General features: G+C 34.0%; 1 long non-coding RNA gene across 1 annotated transcript in view; it reads left to right on the forward strand.

The window, feature by feature from the left end:
* Positions 1-12,768: 12,768 nt before the first annotated feature.
* Positions 12,769-23,284, forward strand: part of LOC125909286 (uncharacterized) — a 38,717-nt gene continuing 28,201 nt past the window's right edge. The window contains exons 1-2 of the long non-coding RNA XR_007453643.1: positions 12,769-12,845; positions 16,267-16,361. This is a non-coding gene — a long non-coding RNA (uncharacterized LOC125909286). The remainder of the gene's footprint in view (positions 12,846-16,266; positions 16,362-23,284) is intronic.

Below are 23,284 nucleotides of genomic sequence, written 5' to 3' on the forward strand. Positions count from 1 at the left end.
GTTATGTCTACTTAAAAATAGTTTCCAAATAGTTTCAGTAGGTACAGCATCTGATTTTTTTTTAAATTTATCTCCAAGTTAGGTAGCATATAGTGCAACAATCTTTTCAGGAGTAGATTCCTTAATGTCCCTTACCCATTTAACCCATCCACCCTTCCACAATCCCTCCAGTAACCCTCTGTTCTTCTGTTTAAGAGTCTCTTATGTTTTGTCCCCCTCCCTGTTTTTATATTATTTTTGCTTCCCTTCCCTGTGTTCATCTGTTCTGTATCTTAAAGTCCTCATATGAGTGAAGTCATATGATATTTCTCTTTCTATGACTGACTAATTTCACTTAGCATAATACTCTCCAGCTCCATCCACTTAGTTGCAAATGGCAAGATTTCATTCTTTTTGATTGCTGAGTAAGATTCCATTGTGTGTGTGTGTGTGTATATATATATATATATATACCACATCTTCTTTATCCATTCATCCATCGATGTACATTTAGGCTCTTTCCATACTTTGGCTATTGTTTTTTTTTTTTTTTTTTTAATTTTTTTTTCAACGTTTTTTATTTATTTTTGGGACAGAGAGAGACAGAGCATGAACGGGGGAGGGGCAGAGAGAGAGGGAGACACAGAATCGGAAACAGGCTCCAGGCTCCGAGCCATCAGTCCAGAACCTGACGCGGGGCTCGAACTCATGGACCGCGAGATCGTGACCTGGCTGAAGTCGGACGCTTAACCGACTGCGCCACCCAGGCGCCCCTGGCTATTGTTGATAGTGTAGAGCATCGGATTCTTGGTGTCAGGGTCATGAATTTGAATCCCACATTGGATATAGAGCCTCTTAAAAAAATAATTTCTAATATCGTTTTTGGTAACTTAAAGCCTTAAGATTTAAGGCTGAGATAAATTAAATTATCTGGATAATTAAAATAAATAAAATAAGATAAATAAAATAAATAAATAAGATAAAATAAGATAAATAAAATAAATAAAATAAGATAAATAAAAATAAATTATCTGGATAAATTAAATTATCTGGATATTTGAGGACTATCCAGATCATTTTCAACTAACTGAAGCAGTAATTATAGAACACAGGTTTGTCCACCTTTGGCTTCCTTTTACAGAAGGACTAAAGATATTTGGGTCTATTAGAAAACATGTTTTTCTCTTGGAAAATTTACTATGAGGAAGTATATACTTCTTTAAAATTTTTTTTTTACATTTATTTATTTTTGAGAGACAGAGACAGAGCACAAGAGGGGGAGGGGAAGAGAGAGAATGAGACACATAATCCCAAGCAGGCTCCAAGCTCTGAGCTGTCAGCACAGAGCTCGATGCAGGGCTCAAACTCACAAACTGCGAGATCATGACAGCTGAAGTTGGATGCTTAATCCACTGAGCCAACCAGGCACCCCATAGAAGTATATACTTCTAAAAATTATGAAATCTATTTATAAATTTTCCAATCCACAGAAGGCTAGTTTAGTAACACAGTCCAGAGTTGCTTACTTCTTAGTTTTCATAAGGGATTAAGTATTCCAAGAGTTAAGAATTCTAACCAATATCTGTAATTAAAACTACTTAGAAATAATAAGGGTGAAAGGAAACAACTGTATATGAAAAGCAGTTAAAGAAAATAAAATAAATGATTCCAGAATGAGAAAGAGAAGAAACATAAAAGTCTTTCATTTTGCATAGTCTTTCATTTTGTATAGCTCCTCTGAGCTCCTTTCTGTCTGCTAGACTGCCCAATTTGAATTCACTTTTGCTCAAATAAACTTAAGTTTTTTTAATATGCTTCAGTTTATCTTTTAACAATTCTTTCCTGTTGGCTCTGTTTCTTTCTTTCAACCACTGTATGAAGAATTTTATGTGTTTTACCTGTTATTTTTTAATACTTTCTTCTGGAGCAGGGATTATTAAATGAACTCTATAAGGGGAAATCAAGTTATGGAAGTCTGTGTAACTTGCACAACCTTATACAACTGGGAAGTCAATGAACAGGTATGTGAATGCAGGTGTTCAATTTCTAGTTGCATAATGCCATGTGATTAAAGGGTAAAAGGCAAAAGCTAGTCAGTAAAGATTCAATCACTTTCTGGTTATTTTTCTTTAGTTAAAAAAAAGTCAAAGATTCTTTTTTTAATTAATGAGATCTAAAATTAGGATACATTAGATTAACTAACTCAGAAATCTTAACTGAAAAAATTAAGTTAGGTGGCAGTAGATGAAAGAAAATGCATATATTTGGGCATATTTGTGTGTTTTGCATCTATAAGAAGCATTACAGCAAAATAGCTAAGGTCATACCTTTGAGCTAGTCTACCTTGGTTTAAATTAAGTCATCATTTATTAGCTCTGTTACCAAGGAAATTCAACATTTCCTACCTGAGTGTCTTCATGTATATATGGGGTTTATGATAGTACCCACATCTTCTAAAGATATGATGGGCCTGCTCTAAAGATTAATTGAGCATTCAGAGCAGAGCCTGATTTGTGAACAGGAGTATGAAAATCTTTGAGATGATGATGATAATGATGATGGTGGTGGTGGTGGCAGTGATGATGGAGTTCACTTGTATTCCCAATTATATAAAATCTTATGTGGATATTTTAGCCATTAGTATTCCAATTTTCATCATAGGAAAACAGATATAATGAGTTTCCATGAGACCATACTAAGGATTATTCGTCATGAAGTGATGTGGTACCTATTGTTCTAACCATAGGGAAAGACACTTCTTAGGAAAGAGGGTGGGATGGAGAGAAGAGATGAAATAGACATTCAGAGCTCCAGATTGGATATGACTTGACAGGTATTAGCCAATGCAACCAATCAGGGGCAGAATTAAAGCCACCCCAACTTGAGGAGTGCTGACTCTTTGCAAGATGAATACAAATATTTTTGTTTCATATTTTGCTTTATTTATCTGCCATAGAATAGAGTTTTTCTCATAGTTAAACAAACAAACAAACAAACCTTTCATCCAGCTTCTCCTCAACCTACTTCTATCCCCATCTTGATTTGGATCTCAGTGTTTCCCTAGCTGAACTGCTCCTCATTTTGGTTTTCTTCCTTGCCTTTACATGGTAGCATGTAAAAAATGGTTTCTCACGATTGTCTCTCTTTTTTACACTTTATGATCGTGAATAAGAGGCACCCCAACACAGTGCCAGCCTCAACCCACTCCAAATCCCCTGACACCACAGTTGAGATCTGTTTTTCCTTTAGATCTCATCAATGTGGGATGGGGGTGGGGGGAGAGATTGAAAAGTTATAGGGGAAAAAATCAAAATGGCCAAGTTTGGACTATTATTTCATATAATGTAACATATTTTCAGAAAAGTACACAAATCAAGAGAACATAGCTAAGTGAATTATTAGAAAATAAAATGAACATACATTTAAAAATAAGCAAGGCCAAGAAGTCACCATCACTGAGACTCCGTCATGCCATCCATATGCCTGCTCCTGCTAAACACATCTTCTCTATTTCCTTGATTCCATTTTTTCAATTTATCATTGTTCTTTAACAATGAACGTTAATAAATATAAGTAGTGATATAAATTATTATTTCTTTAATTTACATAGATGTACTTAATATATATGATTTCATATACATATTTTATACATATACATGCATACATATGTATATCTTATATACATATATAAAACATTGAAATAATAAAATATTGATTACATATGCATATATAAAACTTTAACAACATATATATGCCATAAAATGTTCCTCTAAATACATATAGTTTGCATAACAAGTTTATAAACGCTATATTTTACGTTTCACTGAGTACGAAACATTCTATAATTTTCATTTTGTGTGTGTTTCTTGGCTATATATAAATATTCCACTTGATTTCCAAATATTTGGTGTTTTCTTGTTATCTTTCAATTTTTTCTAACTTCTCACTGATAAAGTGGCACTCTTGCTTCATTTCCAGCATATTTCTATTTTGGTAAATATTCTATGGACCCTATGTAGTGGGAGTGCTGACAACACTGACTCCATCTTTGATCCTCCATCTTGTTGGTGCCCATACAATGATCTCCCTCAGGACTACGTGTTCCAGGCCCTGTGGAGGTTAATGTATGCCTTGACTGGCATGTGGGAAGGCTTGTTCCAATCTCTCCTACAGTGACACACAGAAGGCCCCGCTTTAGATAACTAGTAGAGGAGACTGTGCACAGATGACCCCACTTTAGGTAACTAGCAGAGATGACCAGCATACAGAAGGTACCAGTTCAAGCATTCCAAAGAAAGTGTATACACTAATGCACTTCAACCCTAAATACTTAAGAATTGTCATATATTTTCTAAAGCTTAATATGTTTTATTGACTTTATTTTTTTATCTGTTTATTTGCGAAAAAAATTTAAGATTGCTTCTTATTATATGTATCAGATGTGTACAGAAATAAATATACATGTAGACATAAAAGATTTTATTTCTCCTGTGTTATTTTCCTTTAATTTATCCCCCACATTTTATTGTTAGTACTCTAAACGTAGATAAATTTTGAAATACCTATACCATAGATAAACATATTCCAACAACTTAAATTCTATAATTATTAGCATTTTGTCATATTTGTTTTATGGCACACAAATCCTTCCCTGTAGCCGCTATCAATATGTCTTATTAAGTTTCAGGCAACTGTACGCCTCACTCCAAATGCCACAGTATTTGTATTTTTAACTAGAATTTAATATCTGTTTACAGTTTTTAGGTAAATTCTATTTAAATGAATAAATTTAAAATATACAAAAGTAATTAATCTTTATGCTAATAAATGCCCAATTTGCTTATTAATTTTTAAAAATTTTTTTTAATGTTTATTTATTTTTGAGACAGAGAGAGACAGAGCATGAACAGGGGAGGGACAGAGAGAGAGGGAGACACAGAATCTGAAACGGGCTCCAGGATCTGAGCTGTCAGCACAGAGCCCGACGCGGGGCTCAAACTCACGGACCGTGAGATCATGACCTGAGCCGAAGTTGGACGCTTAACCGACTGAGCCACCCAGGCGCCCCTGCTTATTCATTTTTGTGTTTGTGGTGTATACTTGGTTTGTTCCTAGTTTAGATTCATTGGAAGTAAGCTATTATAAAGATTACTGTACATCACTTCGTGGATATCTCTATTAATTACTCTTAGGTAAGTTCCTGGAATTGGAATCACTGGTTTAGAATATATGCATGTTAAACTTTATTTTTAAAATTAGGAGAGTTGTGAAAATTCACAAAATTAAGTCTTTGTATCTCTCTCTTTCTCCTGCATAACCGCGTGCATAAACATATACCACACATGCACAAACACACATACAGATACAGCTTTTATAATGAACTGCTATCAGCAACACTCTCAAATGGAATGCTGTAATCCATCACAATTTTCCTTATTTCCTGGAACTCGGCATCATTTCCACTTTCTACAAAACACTAAATTTTACTTTAGATTCCCTATTACCATGTTTTATACCCTGATCCCGTGTTTTCCCCCAGAGTAGAATAACACTGCTTTTTGAAAATGAAACTTCTCTATTTGATATTTGTACATTTCTTAGAAATATGATGCTTTGATCTTTCATCATTTAAACATATTGATTTTTCTAATGATTTCCTGTCATCTCCCATCTTAGTTTCTAAACTACTCCTTCCTCCCCTATGACTTTCATTCTTACAGTGATTAATATATCCATTTTCAAAGATATGGAGAAAAGAGCTCTTCTCAGTAGGATTATTTTCCTTCAGCATTTGAGTATATTATTACCTTATACTGACTCGGAGAAAATACCACACATGCATATGTATATGTATATATGTATACATACATATACATACATATATATGTATATAGATATGTATATAGATATGTATATAGATATATGTGTATGTGTGTATATATATATATATATATATATACACCCAAAAGGATTTGAGAGGGTTTAGACAAATAAATATAATGTGAAACAGAATAATTAAAGGTAAAAACAGAACTTAAACCATCAAAAAAGTAATGCAAGTAATAAGTATCAGTAGTCTGGCTCTTAATTTGCTAACAAATGTCTGCTGGAAATTAAAGCAGAACTAGGAAATAAACTGAGAAGCATAAGTAGCTGACAACAAAGAAAGTCTCTATTTATCTACAAAGACAGCCTTGTTTGTGGTACAAGTGTTTGCTGTGCAGATATTTGTTATTGGATGAAGGGCCAGTTTCATGCTTGAGATCCCGAAAGTAAGAAGATGATGTTCTTATTCAGTTATCAATCAGACCTGACTTTGTTCTAAAGAGAATTAACTCATATGTGGGCAACAGAGAGATTTACATGTAGAACTGATGGTTTTCTTCTAAAATACATCAGAATCTTGTCAATTACATGGAAAAGCCCTAAGTTCTTTGACATTCACCAAGGAAGAAGAAATTTAACATGAAAATATCCATGAAACATGAACCCCTCCTTGCTTTAAGGATGTCAGTATACATCCTCTTCTTTTTAGTCTAAGGACATCTTAATGGACCTTTTGGGAAATTTTAGCTGTCATAGTCATTCCCAAACAAGTGACTGTCTTGACATTGGGAATGTGTATGTGAGGATGTTAAATATGCACTGAATATGCTTCTTCAAGATTGACTTTTACGTGGTTATAATGTCATGAAATGCTGATCCTGAGAAAAACAACCAATGGATTCATCTGTTTTCAGGTGACTCCTAGTCATAAGTAGTACATATGTACTTAAAAATAGAAAACATTTCAAATATTGCAAAATTTGAAAACTTCCGTGGCCAAGAATATTGAAAATAAAATATACTAAATGCTCTCTAAATTTCAGACACAATCATCACCAGTAAGACAAGCAAAACTTTTAGCTACTATTGTTAACAGAACTTCTACGGGGGTGGGCGGGGGTGGGGGGTGGGGAAGGCACTACAATCCTTTAGTAACACATATGTAGCTAAAGAATTTTCAATAAATCAATATTTGAAAGAAAAAAGCCAAAATTCCAATGAAAGCCCACCAAAGAAAAAGGGACACAATGTAGCATATACATGCCTTTTTCCCATTATTGGATCATGGAAGAACCTAATATTAGCTCCTTCTCTTCCTCCATTCACTTTCAATTCAGCACAGAAAGTTTGGGTACAAACTATTTTTTCCCCAAAATATTGCAAATATAAAATTCCTCTACATATTCTCTATATGTAGTGTCTCTAATAGACCTAAGCTAAATCCATACTGTTAAATGAGGCCTACTCTACACTGCCCATTTCCTGCATCCCCTTAGGTGATGGATTCAGTAAACGTCTAAACAGAGACAGCATCCATGTACATTCCACACTTTGCCTTAAGGTGATCTGACTTAAAACTCACTAGGAAATCATATCACCCCTAAAAGGGAGCAAATACAGAATAAAGAAAACAATTCTTTTATTCATGTCTAGTTTCCTATAAAGAAAGTTTATACTAATGGGATATTTCAACAGAAAAATAAGAGAAGCAGTGGTAATTTAGATGAGACCAGAGTTTCCAAGTAGTCCAAACTGATTTCCTGATGGCAATGTAATATGAATTTCTACAAGCAAGCCATTTCAAAATTATTTTCATAAAAGTTGAATCCAAGTTCTGATAAAATTCTAAAATAACCTAATTACTCCTTGAGAAAGTTCTAAATTGTAAATGTCGGTTTTGTAGAAGTGGGTGGAAAAATGCAAATCTGTGGTTTACATGCTTGAATATTATATGTTAATGTATTCTCAAATTAATAGTATGTCTCAGAAGAGTTTATTTAAAGCTAATCTTAAAAGTATTAATTCATAACTGTATAAATATCAACTTAAAAATGCATTACAATAAAATCAGAAGTAAGAAATAACAGGGGATGCTGTTATTTAATAACTGAGGGTTGTTGTTACATATCTTTTAACAAGATATTTTAAAATTAGAAATACCACTATAATTGGAGGAATAGAATATCAGCTCTCAGTCTATTTTTGTACATAAACTTCATCGCCTATGGCTGCTAATTATTGAGTCAAGAAATAAAGAAATAAAACTGGGGAGTCAGTGATTCTGAAAACATCAATTTTCCTACATCTCTCTCTTCCTTAATTAGTAAGACTTTTCATGTTATTGCTTGAATTATCTAAGTATTTTCTTAAGGTTCCATTTTACTTTGAGAATATCATATTGACAACTCAACTATATGGAAGTTTAGGAGAGGAAAATCAGTGCAAGAAAAATTACAATAAGTACAAAATATATAGATAAATAGTTGATAGAAAAATACAGACATAGATATCATTGTATATATCATTAAAATACAGTTTATATCATTGCAAAATACAGTATATATTGAAGGATCTTATAATTTACTAACTTCTTTCATTTGATATTGTCATTTCTATCTAATCAACCCAAACTGATTTTACTGTACTTCCAATCACTATGAGAGCTGAGAAATAATTTTAAGAAACTCACTGGACCCTGGATATACATCTTCATTATTTGTGACTAAAAGGCATATTGATATTCCCACATCTTCTATGGATTTGCTCTTGTTACCAATTGTTACAGATACCTTGTAATCAATGCAAATAAAACCATCATTATTTCACAGAAAACTTTGGTTTCATAATTGCAAATCTGTGTCATTTCTACAATGCCACACACACACACACACACACACAGAGAAATATACATGTATTTACCTATGAAAGTAAACAAAGGAAGAATTATACACATATATTAACTTACATATTTAAAATACATGTGTTCTGAAAGAATAACTGACTAAACATAGGGGTGCACATATCTTTTCTTTTCTTTTTAACAAGTTTATTCATTTTGAAAGAGAGAGCATGTGCAAGGAGGAGAGTGGCATAGAAAGACAGAGAGAGAATCCCAAGCATGCTCTGTACTCTTAGCCCGAGGCCCATCCTGGGTTTGATTCCATGAACCGTGAGATTGTGACCTGAGCCAAAATCCAGAGCCTGGCGCTTAACCTACTGAGCCATCCAGGCGCCCCGCCCCACATGTATCTTTTCAAATTAGTGTTTTCTTTTTCTTTGATCATATGATATTTCTATTTTTTAATTTTTTGAGGAACCTCCACACTCTTTTCCACTGTGCCATTAAAAAGAATGAAATGTTGCCACTGTGACATGGATAGACCTAGAAGTTATGCTATGTGAACTGTGAGACAGAGAAAGACAAATACCATATAATTTCACTATTATGTGACATCTAAAAAACAAAACAAATGAACACACACACAAAACAGAAACAGACTCATAAATACAGAGAACAAACTGGTGGTTGCCAGAGGGGCGGTGGGTGGGAGAATGGATGAACTAGGTGAAGGGATTAAGAGACACAAACTTTCAATTATAATATAAATGTCTCGAAGATAAAAAGTATAGCCTAGGGAATGCAGTCAATAATACTGTAATAACATTGTGTGGTGACAGATGGGAACTACGCTGATGGTGAGCATTGTATAATTTATAGAATTGTTGATTCATTACGTTGTACACCTGAAACTAATATAACACTGTATGTCGACTATACATAAACAAAATATAAAACTAAGCACAAAATAACTGAGTGTATAAACACTTACATGAACTTATACGCGAGAATTAAACATTTTAAACCAATCAAATGAGGTGGCAAAAAAAAAAGTGGCAACCACTGTTATATATATCAATAATGCTATTTCCACTAAGGATAATTTATCAAGAAAATAATTGATCAATAAACAGTATTAGCACAATATATGATGTACTTTCAATGACCTCATTATGTGGTTAGTCATGTATTCCATCAGTTTTCTAAAAATCAATCCTTTAGATGTTAAAAATATATCTATTTTACTGAAAAATAATTGGCCAAATTGAGACATGATTAACATGTTCAAAAAATTCTCCTTTCATAAAGGAATAAATGAACTGAGTAGTAGACAAAGAACTGTCTTCCATACAAGTAACATACTTCTTGAAGCAAATTTAATTTATTTTTAGAAATTCGGGAAACTAAATATATTATTTTTAGAAACATATATTTCCAATATTATTTACTAACATCAACATAGAGCTTACTGATTTGTCATTACAGGAGCCATCAATCCATGGCTTGGGATTTATGTTAATGCCACACTTTGAGTGAATCACCTTTTGGCCTTTCAAATTTAGTATTCAGATTTACTATGTGTTTTCTATATCACTGTTCCCAGTGAAGTGACAGTCACATTTTCATGGTAAATGCAGCAAAACATATAGATTGCACACTGCTGTCTGCCTTCTCTTCATATAAGCAGATAAGCAACAACCTGATATTGTCTTCCCTAATTACCGTTCCCATTCCTGTTATTGAAGTACAGTTAATTGTGCATAAAATGCCATAAATGTACTTCGGAAAATAAATATCTTTAAGAATAATGAAAAATATTTTAATAGCACATATATAAAACCATATATACATCAGTATACATATATTTATATCACTGCAATTGTACATAGTTTCTCTTTCAAATGTGAGGATTTGTAATGAATGTCCATATTGAAAATATTTTAAAGCCATTTAAGATATACCAGAATTAAAATTATTTACCAACATTTGTTAAATGAATAAATAAATGAATACATGTTTAGAAATTCACAAGTATACTCCCTAGTAGATTTGAAGCTCCATGGAACAGGAAGTATTTCTCTTGCTCACTCATTGAATAAAACAATGTCAGCACTTGATAGGATTTGGGGAATAAACAATGGGTGAACTAGGTTTAGTATTTTGAATCTGCCTATTATTTATTATGTCTGCAAGTTAATGAGCCTACTTAAAAATATATGTAAGATATATATACACCCAAATATACAAGTAGCAACATCTCCAATACCTATCAATTTCTTAAGAGAAGTACTGACATATAGTGAATGCTTAATAAATGTTGACTGCAATCATTCCCTTCACTGGTAAAACTATTTTTTCTTTCAAAATAATCTGTCTCTTCTCTTTGGAATTATTTTTAGATTTGGTCTCTTTAATTATGTGACTATGTACAGAATTCAAGAATAGTTTACTACTGCTAAATACCTGTCGGTATGTATGTATGTATGCATCTCTATTATTTATAAATACTTACCTGGGAAATGCTTTATTGCATCTTCATGGTATACATTACCATCTGGCAATGAGTAGACCAGTTGAGTAGACCAGATCTGATACAATCCATTGAAATTTGCCATAAATGCTTTAAAAATAGTCACATGAAATGTTAGACTTCTAATATCCATATAGTTCAAAAAGCACTATTGCCTACATTCACATTGGAGTAACAGAATCAATTGAGATAAAATTTTATGGCAGGTAGATATAAACCCTGAAAAGAGAATAGAAACAGCAACCTTTTAAAAATATGTACACATGGGGGTACCTGGATGGCTCAGTCATTTAAGCATCTGACTGCTGATTTCTGCTGAAGTCTCGTAGTTCACGAGATGGAGCCCTACATCATGGTCTGCGCTGACCGTGAGGAACCTGCTTAGGACTCTTCTCTTTCTCTCTCTCTCTGCTCCTTTTCCACTTGCACACTCTGTTTCTCTCTCTCTCAAAATAAATAAACTTAAAAAATATATGTACACATGTATATATACACAATTGTGCCCATTATTTTGTATTTCGGAAAATTGTTTCTGAAGTTTTTCATAGATAATTAAGCAATTACATATATCATGTTTTAATATAGGCAGATTTAACATTCAGAATGAAAATCTCATTATACAAATTAAAAAAAAATAAATGCAATGTTACTACATTGGGAAGTATTTAACTGAGAGTGTATAAAATTATTGGAAAGTGTTGGCCATTCAGGGGAAAAGCCACTGGGACTCTAAATACTAATGACTAGCTGGTTCAGTATCTAAGCAATATTTGTACTCTATTTATCTTCCCAAATTAGAGAAGAGTGACAGAGAAAAATAGAGTGATATTTACAAATCCTTAAAAAAAGGTCATGTTTACTCAGATTGGTTAGTTATATTTTTATGATTTATTACAATAATATAAAGTAAGCTTTAAAAGTTTGAAAATCTGAAGCTTCTTTAAAAATTATGTTAAGTACCCCCTTTCCTGCTCATCATCTAGCTTTGCCTCTCGGTAATGGACTGAATGGCAAATGGACTGAATGGCAAATGGATTGAAGTTTGCTTTATTTTTTACCAGAAGCTTGTATTCCTCTGAAGTTGATTTTTTTATAGCTATGTAATCTTCATAGCAGAACACTAAAATATCCTCTTTACTCAAAAGAAAAAGAAATTTTGACACAGAGGATCATGATTTTTCAATCACTTTGTCTCCTGAATATAACCATTTAACAGGCAATTAAATCAAATGTAGTCATTGGAAAAGTAACTCAACATAATGTCTACTTAAAACAAATGTCTACTGTGCCAAATACATCGGCTCATTTTGGGTGCAAGGATCTTGAGTAAAATGTTCATGCCTGAGAGATAAATCTAATGAAAATTCACCATGGGCCAATCCATTGAACAACACGATTCCAGGGACAAATTGCATTCATTGACTGAGAAGCCAATAAAATATATTTGCCCGAATCAGATCATATATTGGATAGATTTATATACAGACTGTTTATTAAAAGTGTATGCAAAAAATAGAAATACAAAATGTCAGTATACTTAGTTTGTACCTTTGATATGACATCATAAGGCAAATGACAGTAATTTTCCAGCCAGGAACAGGTGAGGATGATCTCTTGTCCTTCTGTGGAATATGTGCCTGGATGAGGCATTCTTTTGCCTTTCTTCCCTCAGTGAGTTTTGTGACTTTTGCCTTAAAGAATTCCTTTAAAGTTTACTGTTGGCATAAGTATTCCTTTACTAATCTTTCTGTTTCCTGTTTACACATTCTTATTAACATTCCATTCTTTTACAGCTTTCTTTTTAACCAAAACTATTACATTGGAACTTTGTTTTAACTACAGGAAATGAAGTTCACTTTTCTCTAAAAGTGAAGTTCTGCATGCTCTTTCTCTGACTTCTGCAATCTGCTGCAAATTATCTGTATGAATCTGTGACTATTTCTCAATGTTCTTTTTCCTCTTTCATTGAATTTACTTTCTTTCAATTGTGGACATCTGCAAATTTTCATCATTCCACAGCCTGTTCTATTCCTGACATTAATTCTAGGTATAATGGGAGGAACTATGCATTTCCCTTTGGAAGATTAATTATTTTGGCAGAAATAACACCCTTTACAGTACAATTATACTGGAAAAAAACCAAAATATTTCAGTACTTCAGAAAATACAAACAACATGATTTTTACTCATTCAATGTTCATAGCGAGGCTGTGAGACATATGAGACATATGACCCAGTTTTCAGATGATACAACTGAGGCTCAGACAGCTTTCATGGGTTGCTCAGAATAACACAGCTAGAAAGTCGAAGATGTGGGATTTGATCCCAGAAAGGCAGAGCTCATGTTCCTAAACACCGTGCAGTGGTTGCCCTCTCACTTAAAAAAAGTAACTCATTTCAAAGGAAACAGTCATACAGCAAATTTACTATTCATAAATACTTGCTTATATGTTGAAACGTTTTATAAGAAATACTTGCCATCAATCATATATGGGAAAATTATTCTTTTATATTGTATATGTGTTCAATGACATGTAAAAAAATGCCACAAGCTTAGAGGTTTAAACCAATACACATTTATTTTGCACATTTCCCATGGGTCAGGAGTTCAGGCACAATCTACCTGAAAATCCTGTACTCAGTGTCTCGCAAACCTGCAGTCAAGGTGTTAGCTATGCTACACACTCACCTAAATGCTCAAATTGGGAAGGCTTGCTTCCCAGTCCCTTCAAGTTAGTAGCAAAAGTGATCCTCTTGCATTTATGGGACTGGGGTCTCCATATTTTTATTAGCTGCCAGCTCATCTATGAGCTCAGCTCTGTTTCTTGCCACGTGGCCCTCTCTACAGGTAGTTCACATTATGGATGCTTGCTTTTGTTGAGGCCAGCAGAAGAGTATGCTAGGACAGAATCTTACAGAACAGATAATCATGAGAGTGACATCTCCTCGCCTTTACCCTGTAACATAACCTAATCAAAAGTGTGAAATTCCATCACCCTTGCCATATTCTGTCGGTTAGAAGCAACTCACTGGTTGTGTCCCCAACTAAAGAAGAGATGACCCAAGTTCCTGGATCTCCAAAAACGAGAAGTCATTGTGGGAGTCCCCTCAGGGTCTGTACAGAACACCGTTATGGTCATTTTAAATCATTTTAAATATTAATACAAGTAATACTACACCTTGGTTTAAATTCAGGTGAAGAATTTTAGGGAGAGTAACCCTGTCCCATGATATCTTTTGAATTTGAGTGACTAGCTGCAAACTTTTATGGTCTTCTTTAGAGAAGTTAACAATGTAACTTTTGAATATTAATGTATACCAATGATACAGACTTGATCCCTCAGTCTTGCTCCTCTAAGACTCAAGCACTCACTTCCCAATTCATCCAATGAGGAAGACATTTCCTCCTGAAGCTCTTCCTCTGTCAGTCTTCCAAGTGGCAGAGCTGAAGGGAATAATGATTACAGTTACTTCTTAGATTGTTGGAAACAAAAAGCGGTAAGTGGAATATATTTCAGCTTTGATTACTTTATTGACGGTCGCTCGGTGATCGACCTGCACATAATTGATCTGGGGAGCCCCACGGTACTCAGTCTTTGCATCTAATTGAGATTTTAATGAACAACACCTAGTGAATTGAGCATGACTTGAAGGGAAAAAAAATAAAAAGATCCTTCTTGGCATTGCCCCCTATTAAATTCGACCCAGTTCACAATGCTGCTTGTTACTTTTTCATGCCATCCACTTCTAACTATGCCACTATCCACGGGGCTATTATCGCTTAGATTTAACTTGTACATATATATTTTTTTCTATTTATAACAGTTTAAGAAGTTCTTACAAGTCTAGGGTGAAGTGAGTATGAAAGTATTAGTTATTGAGTACTACCAATTAAAAATAGGGTAACAAAATATATTCCATGTGGACGTGTACACACAACAAAGAGAATAAGAAATTCTGCATTTAAATAAATTATATTTCTTTGACAAAGGAAGGAGTGCTGGTACATAAGAATATGGAATTCAGGGCAGTTAAAAAATACTGATGTGCTTGGGTTATGCTCATACATTTAATGCTTAATATATTATTAAAGACAGCTCCAGGCAAAAGTTCTGCTCCAAAGATTGGAAAGGCTATTTTGTGGACCAAAATACCCAGTGAATAAACTGGCTTTGTGCACTCATATGCTCAGTCACAAGTTGGCATAACATTTAAAAAATTTTATGTTGCTTCAAGTGTGTGATAAAGATAACTTGATAATAATTCATATAGAGATAGATTTTATTTTACAGCATGCTTAAGACCTAACATTTGTCTTCAGTGTGATTGGCCTTCAGTCAGTGGTCTCAGTAGTATTCTTTGTGGTAAAGGAAGGGGAAAAAAACACAAATCTAAGTACTTTGTGTTTCACAAAGGGTTCACTTACCTCATTAGATCTGCAAAATAAGTCTAGAGAGCCATTTATTTACTTTCTACTTCAAAAATAGAAAAGAGATTGGAGGCACTCAGAATTTGAGAATATAACCCAGGTTCCATAACTCATGCCAAAATTTTTTTGGGGGGAAATACAAATTACAATGGTTATCACCCAATAGATTTCAAGTATCATCTCTCAATAGTATGTCAGAACACAAGGCACAATTAAATTACTAGACATTTCGGAACCCTACACAGTTGAGCTAAAATCACAGTTTCACAATTTATTAGATTCGGCAAATTAGTATTGTTATGTGACATCTCTGTGCCTTAAATGCCTCCTCTGCCAAAGGAATACTAGAATATCTATAACACAACATGGAGGCATTTAGCGAGATAGACTGTATGTTTATAATTCATATGGTTGGTCCAAACAATTGAAAGATATACTTCTATAATGTTGTGCCTGTGTTATAGCATCATTAAAGCCAGATTTATATCAGTTCAATATCTAGTAGGTTTCCCTTACAAACTGTATGGAACTCAGCTGGAGGGCAATATTCATGCTTTCTAATTGATTTATTTCCAATAAAATCTAGCATGTTTCACTTATGGTGAGTTAGAGAATGATACTTGTTTAGAAGGTTTGCTCAGCATGTCTTTATTCTGAAAACAGCACCCCCCTGGCTGAAGTTGTGATAAATGGAGTCCTTCCCTTAGATGGAACTGAAAAAAAGAATGTATTTTCCATGGTGTCAAGAAAAGGAATTTGTGAGTATAGGTACTCTTGGTGACTACTGGTTTGGGCACTTGGAGAAAATGGCCAAGGATATAAATGGGTAGTACAGAAGGGAATAAAATAGCTCCTCACTGTGTGAATATTGTAATCTCTTAAACCTGTGACTCTTATTACTTTATATGTAGCAAAAACTTATTGCAAATATGATTAACTTAATGATCTTGATATAGTGAGAATATCCTGGTTTGTTCTGTAGACCCATCACAAAGATCCTTATAGGAAAGATGTAGGAGAGTCAGAGTCAGAGAGAGAGACTTAAATATGCTACCTGGCTGGATTTGAATATGGAGGAAGGGGCCCTAAATCAAGGAATACAGATGGCTTATACAAGTTGCAAAAGGCAAGGGATGGATTCTCCTTTAAAGCCTCCAGAAATTTCTCTTGTTCTCTTGAAATTTAGTTATGTAGGACCTCAGATAGGTTCTATTTAAGAATGTAGTTCTGTCACCTCAATCAAAAAATAGACATTCAGTAGGTATTTGTGAAAATTAATAGTAGGCATTGTAAAAATACAGTTTAAAAACTGAATGTGCTTAGAAGCAACGATAAAGAATTAATATCACTTATCTTGAGGCTGATGAAGGGGAGGCTTCTAAATCCATCAACAATTACTGCTGTCCACACTTACTACCTTGGACTTGAGAAGAGAAATTATGAAAAGAAGCAAAAGATTAAAAAAAGATCGTGTTCTTGATTCACAGGACCACCCTAAATATTAATTGGATGATGTACAAAAGAAAATTAACTATTTTATCCTACTTCCAAATCTAAAGTATGTAATTTAACTTGAATCCCATAAAACAAAGAGCATATATGTAAATGTATAAACTTATAAGAACACAACCCAATGTGTGTGTGTGCCTGTATGTATATATATTTTCTACAGATATTTTATTAAAATAAAAACCCACCATTATTTGAGTAGTATACAAGTATTTAATCTTGTATATCTATATACATATTAGAAAAATAATTGAAATGTAATAAACACTGTATTTTATTTTTAAAATTTTTTTGCATATTTACTTAATTTGAGAGAGAGAGAGAGAGAGAGAGAGAGAGACTGAGCAGGAAGATGGGCAGAGAGAGAGGGAGAAAGAGAATCCCAAGCTGGCTCTGTGCTGACAGCATGGAGCCTGATCTGGGGCTCGATCTCACAAACCTTGAGATCACGACCTAAGCTGAAATCAAGAGTTGGAGTTTTAACCGACTGAATCACCCAGGCACCCCAACACTAGATTTTAATATAGTACTCAAATATAGAAGATTTAAATCAATCTCAATAATGCATAGTAGCATTGCGAGTTTGGGCAAGAAATAAACTCTCATCAAATATCATTAAAAAAATTTTTTTTAACGTGTATTTATTTTTGAGACAGAGAGAGACAGAGCATGAACGGGGGAGGGGCAGAGAGAGAGAGACACAGAATCGGAAGCAGGCTCCAGGCTCTGAGCCATCAGCCCAGAGCCCGATGCGGGGCTCAAACTCACGGACCGCGAGATCGTGACCTGAGCTGAAGTCGGATGCCCAACCGACTGAGCCACCCAGGCGCCCCTAATTTTAAATATATATTCAACATAGGGGTGCCTGGGTGGCTCAGTCAGTTAAGCATCTGACTTCAGCTCAGGTCATGATCTCGTGGTCTGTGAGTTCAAAGCCACACATAAGGCTCTGTGCTGACAGCTCAGAGCCTGGAGTCTGCTTCTGATTCTGCATCTCTCTCTCTCTCTGCCACTCTCCTACTCATTCTCTGCCTCTCTGTCCCTCAAAAATAAAAATAAACATTAAAAAATGTATTCAATATATTTTTTACCATTTAATTTAATTTAATTTATTTTTTAGTTTATATCCAAGTTAGTTAGCATATAGTGCAACAATGATTTCAGGGGTAGATTTCTTAATGCCCCTTACCCATTTAGTCCATCCCCCGTCCCACAACCCCTCCAGTAACCCTATGTTTGTTCTCCATATTTAAAAGTCTCTTATGCTTTGTTCCCTTCCCTGTTTTTACATTATTTTTGTTTCCCTTCCTTTATGTTCATCTGTTTTGTCTCTTAAAGTCCTCATATGAGTAGTGTCATATGATTTTTGTCTTTCTCTGATTAATTGCACTTAGCATAATACCTTCCGGTTCCATCCACGTAGTTGCAAATGGCAAGATTTCATTCTTTGCCGAGTAATACTCCATTGTATATGTGTGTATATATGTATATTTGGGCTCTTTCCATACTTTGGCTATTGTTGATAGTGCTGTTATAAACACTGGGGTGGAAATGTCCCTTCGAAATAGCACACCTGTATCCCTTGGATAAATACCTAGTAGTGCAATTGCTGGGTCGTAGGGTAGTTCTATTTTTAATTTTTTGAGGAACCTCCATACTGTTTTCCAGAGTGGCTGCACCAGCTTGCATTCCCACCAACAATGCAAAAGAGATCCTCTTTCTCAGCATCCTTGCCAACATCTGTTGTTGCCTGAATTGCTAATGTTACCCTTTCTGAAAGGTGTAAGGCGGTATCTCATTGTGGTTTTGATTTGTATTTCCCTGATGATGAGTGATGAGCATTTTTTCATGTGTCAGTTGGCCATCTGGATGTCTTCTCTGGAGAAGTGTCTATTCACTGCCCGTTTCTTCACTGGATTATTTGTTTTTTGGGTGTTGAGTTTGATAAGTTCTTTATAGATTTTGGACACTAACCCTTTATCTAATATGTCGTTTGCAAATACTGTCTCCCATTCCGTTGGTTGCCTTTTAGTTTTTCTGATTCTTTCCTTCTCTGTGTAGAAGCTTTTCTATTTTGATGAGGTCCCAGTAGTTCATTTTTGCTTTTGTTTCTCTTGCCTCCAGAGATATGTAGACATCTAGTTTGAGCCAAGAACTATTATCTACTGATGAGATATAATAAATGTACCATAATGGTTAAAAAAAAAAGAAAAGTAAAAAAAAGGAAGGAGGAAAAGGAAGTAAAGAAAGAAGGAAGAATTATGACCACCTTATCCCTACACTTATGAAACCACTGGATAAAAAATGTTGTATACCTTTGTAATGATAATATGATGTATTAAATCTATGAACCCAAAATGCCATGATGAAAGATCAAATTGAATTATGAAAGTAAATGCATACCCAAGAGAAGAATGACACATTAGCTCATTTTTAAGAATAAGTACTAATTCACCTGAGCAAGAATAGAGGAGGGAGCAATTAAGGAATAAAAAATATGTGAATATTCATTGACGCTCCTGGGTGTCTCAGTTGGTTAAGCATCCAACTCTTGATTTCCACTCAGGTCATGATCTCATGGTTTGTGAGATCAAGCCCCATATCATCTACTAACAGCACAGAGCCTGCTTGGAATTCTCTCTCTTTCTCCCTCTCTCTGCCCCTCAGTGCTTGCATGCTTTCTCTCTCTCTCTGTCAAAATAAATAAGCGTTTTTAATATGTAAATATTTGTTAAATATCATCTTATATTTATGGGCACATGATATAAGACACAAGATGGAGAGTGACAGAAAAAAAGGCTGATTCCTTACTTGTGGAATAATACCAGCATCTCTGGTTTGTTAAAGAGCTAATTTAAACAATGAATACTGAAGATATTCTATGCCCAGTTATAACTTTATATTTTTAACTTCACTGCCTAAATCTCACTCTGCTGTACCTAGATCTTTTATTAGGTCTGTATGTTTCAGTACTTCATTCCTTTTTATGGTTAAATAATATTCCACTTATTCCTTGATACACTACTTTTTTTTTTTTTTTTCCCCCCCCATTTTTTGGGGATTTTTTTTTTTTTTTTTTTTTTTTTTTCAAATTTTTTTTTCAACGTTTATTTATTTTTGGGACAGAGAGAGACAGAGCATGAATGGGGGAGGGGCAGAGAGAGAGGGAGACACAGAATCAGAAACAGGCTCCAGGCTCTGAGCCATCAGCCCAGAGCCTGATGCAGGGCTCGAACTCACGGACCGCGAGATCGTGACCTGGCTGAAGTCGGACGCTTAACCAACTGTGCCACCCAGGCGCCAGTTGGTGGATATTTTCATTCATCGGCTATTAACAATGCTGCTGCAGAAATTTCTGTACAAGTTTTTATGTGAACATATGTTTTTCATTATCTTGGGTATATAAATACAAGAGTAATTTCAGGTTGATATGGCAACTCTATGTTTAACTGGGGAATTACCAAACTGTTTCCAACAGAGATTGTGCCATTTTACATTCTTACCGGCAATGTATGTGTTCTAATTCCTCCACACCCTCACTAACTCGTTATGTTTTGTTTCATTGATGATATCTATCTCAGTGGATGTTAAGTGGTATCTCATTATGACTGTGATTTACATTTCCCTAATAGTTAATGATTTTAAGTATCTTTTCATTCACTTGTTGACCATGCATATATTTATTTGGATAAATGGCTATTGAAATACTTTGTTCATTTTTAAATTATTTTGAATTTCTATGGTTGATTTCTAATGATTCTTTATACATCCCAGATTCTAGGTGCTTATCAGATACATGATTTTTAGATTTTTTTTTATTTTGTAGTTTGTCTTTCACTTCCCTGATAGTGTCCTTTGATGCATAAAATTTTAGATTATGATAAAATCCAAGTTAGCTATTTCTCTATATTTTGCTTATACTTTTGGTGTCATATCTAAAAATCCATTGTCTATCCTAAAGTGACAAAGACATAGCCTGTGTTTTCCCTATGAGTTTTATAGTTTTAACTACTTCATTTAGCCTCCATCCATTTTGAGTTAATTTGTACATTCTGTGTGGATTTAGGATCCAAAGTTATTCTTTTAAACAAAATTTTAACATTTATTTATTTTTGAGAGACAGAGCATGAATGGGGAGGAGCAGAGAGAGAGGGAGATACAGAATCTGAAGCAGGCTCCAGGCTCTGAGCCATCAGCACAGAGCCCAATGCAGGGCTCGAACTCAAGAACTGGGAGATCATGACCTGAGCCTAAGTCAGACGCTTAACTGAGCCATCCAGGCACCCCATGAAAGTTATTCTTTACATGTGGATTTCTAGTAATCCTAGAACCACTTGTTGAAAAGACTTTTCTTTCCTCATTGAATGTTCTTGGCACGCTTTTCTAAAATCAAATGTCCACAGATACATGTGTCTATTTCTGGGTTCCCAATTTAACTGTATGGTTCTGTGTGTACATATTATGGCAATACTGCATGTCTTAAATACCATGGCTTTGTGGTAAACTTTGAAATAGGATATTTTGTGTTCTCTATACTTGGTTTTTTTTTTCAGGATTGTTTTGACTATTCTGGGAAACTTACTAATCCATATGAATTTTAGGATCAGCTTGTATATTTTTTCTATTAAAGTTATTGAAATTTTTTATAGAAATTATGTTGAATATATATTTCAATTTGTAGAATATTTCCATCTTTTGCCTATTAAGTCTTCCAATCCAAAAACACGAGTGTCTTTCCATTTATTTTGGTCTTCTTTATTTCAATAATTTTCTGTTTATTTCACTATACTCATCTGATACTCAGGATAAATTCATTTTAATATATTTTTATTATATTTGATAATATTCTGAATGAAATTATTTTCTTAATTCCATTTTCAGTTCATTCTGAGTGTAAAGAAATACTACAGATTTGTGTATATTGTTCTTGCAGCCTGGAACCGAGCTGAACTCATCTATCAGCTCTAATGTGTGTGTGTGTGTGCATGTGTTCCTTAGGATTTTCTCTACAGATTATGCGATCTGTCAATAGAGATAATCTACTTCTTCCTTTCCCATCTGGATGTCTTTATTTCATTTTCCTCCCTAATTGCCTTGACTAGAACCACCCGTACAATGTTGAATAGAAATGACAAGAGCAGACATTCTTGTGTGATTCCTGATCTTAGGAGGAAAGTTTTCAGTCTTTCATCATTAAATATGATATTAGCTGTGGGTTTACGTGGGTGCCCTTTATCACATAGAAGAATTTAACTTTTATAATGAGTTTGTTGAATGTTTTTATCATGAAAGGATATTATTTTGTTTTCTGTTATTTTGTTCAAATGAGTTTCATGCATCTACTGAGATGGTCAAGTGCCTTTCATTGTTTTTGTTCTTTATTTTATTAATATAATTTATTATATTACATATTTTCTATTAATTTTTGTACATTGTCCCAACCTTATATTTCTGGAATAAATCTCTTTTGGGCATGGTATATAATACTTTTCATATGTGGCTGTATTTAATTTGCTAGTATTTTGTCAAAGAGTTTTGCATTTATATTCATAAGTGATACTGTTCCGCAGGTTCTTTTCTTGTAATATCTTTATTGAATGTTGTTATCATGGTTATATTGGCCTCATAATATGAGTTAGGAATTGTAGTATTTTATTTTTAAAAGGGTTTGTAAGGTATTGGTGTAATTTTTTTTTATAAATGTCTAGTATAATTCACAAGTAAAGCCATATCTTCCTGAGTTTTTGTTTTTATTTTTGTTTTTTGTTTGTTTGTTTGTTTGGTTTTTTTTTTGGAGGGGGGTTATTTTGTTTTCTGATTTTTGTAAATCACTAATGCAAATTCTTATTATGAATCTATTCAGATTTTTTTATTTCTTCTTGAATCAGGTTTGGTAGTCAGTGTCTTTCTAGAAAATTGCTAATTTTAACAAGGTTATCTCATTTGTTGGCATATAAGTATTCATGGTGCACACCTGAAGTTCTTTTGATGTTGTTGTTTTCGTTTTTGTATGGTGGATACTGATGCCCTCTCTTGGATTTTTGATTTCCATAATTTGAATCTTCTCTATTTTTTTCTTGCTCAGTCTAGATAAAGTTGGCAAATTTTGTAGATCTTTACAAAGAACTAATTTTTGACCAACTATTCGTATCTTTCACTGCCAATTGACCTG

The sequence above is a fragment of the Panthera uncia genome (assembly GCF_023721935.1).
Source record: "Panthera uncia isolate 11264 chromosome B3 unlocalized genomic scaffold, Puncia_PCG_1.0 HiC_scaffold_1, whole genome shotgun sequence".
Classification (NCBI taxonomy): Eukaryota; Metazoa; Chordata; class Mammalia; order Carnivora; family Felidae; genus Panthera; species Panthera uncia.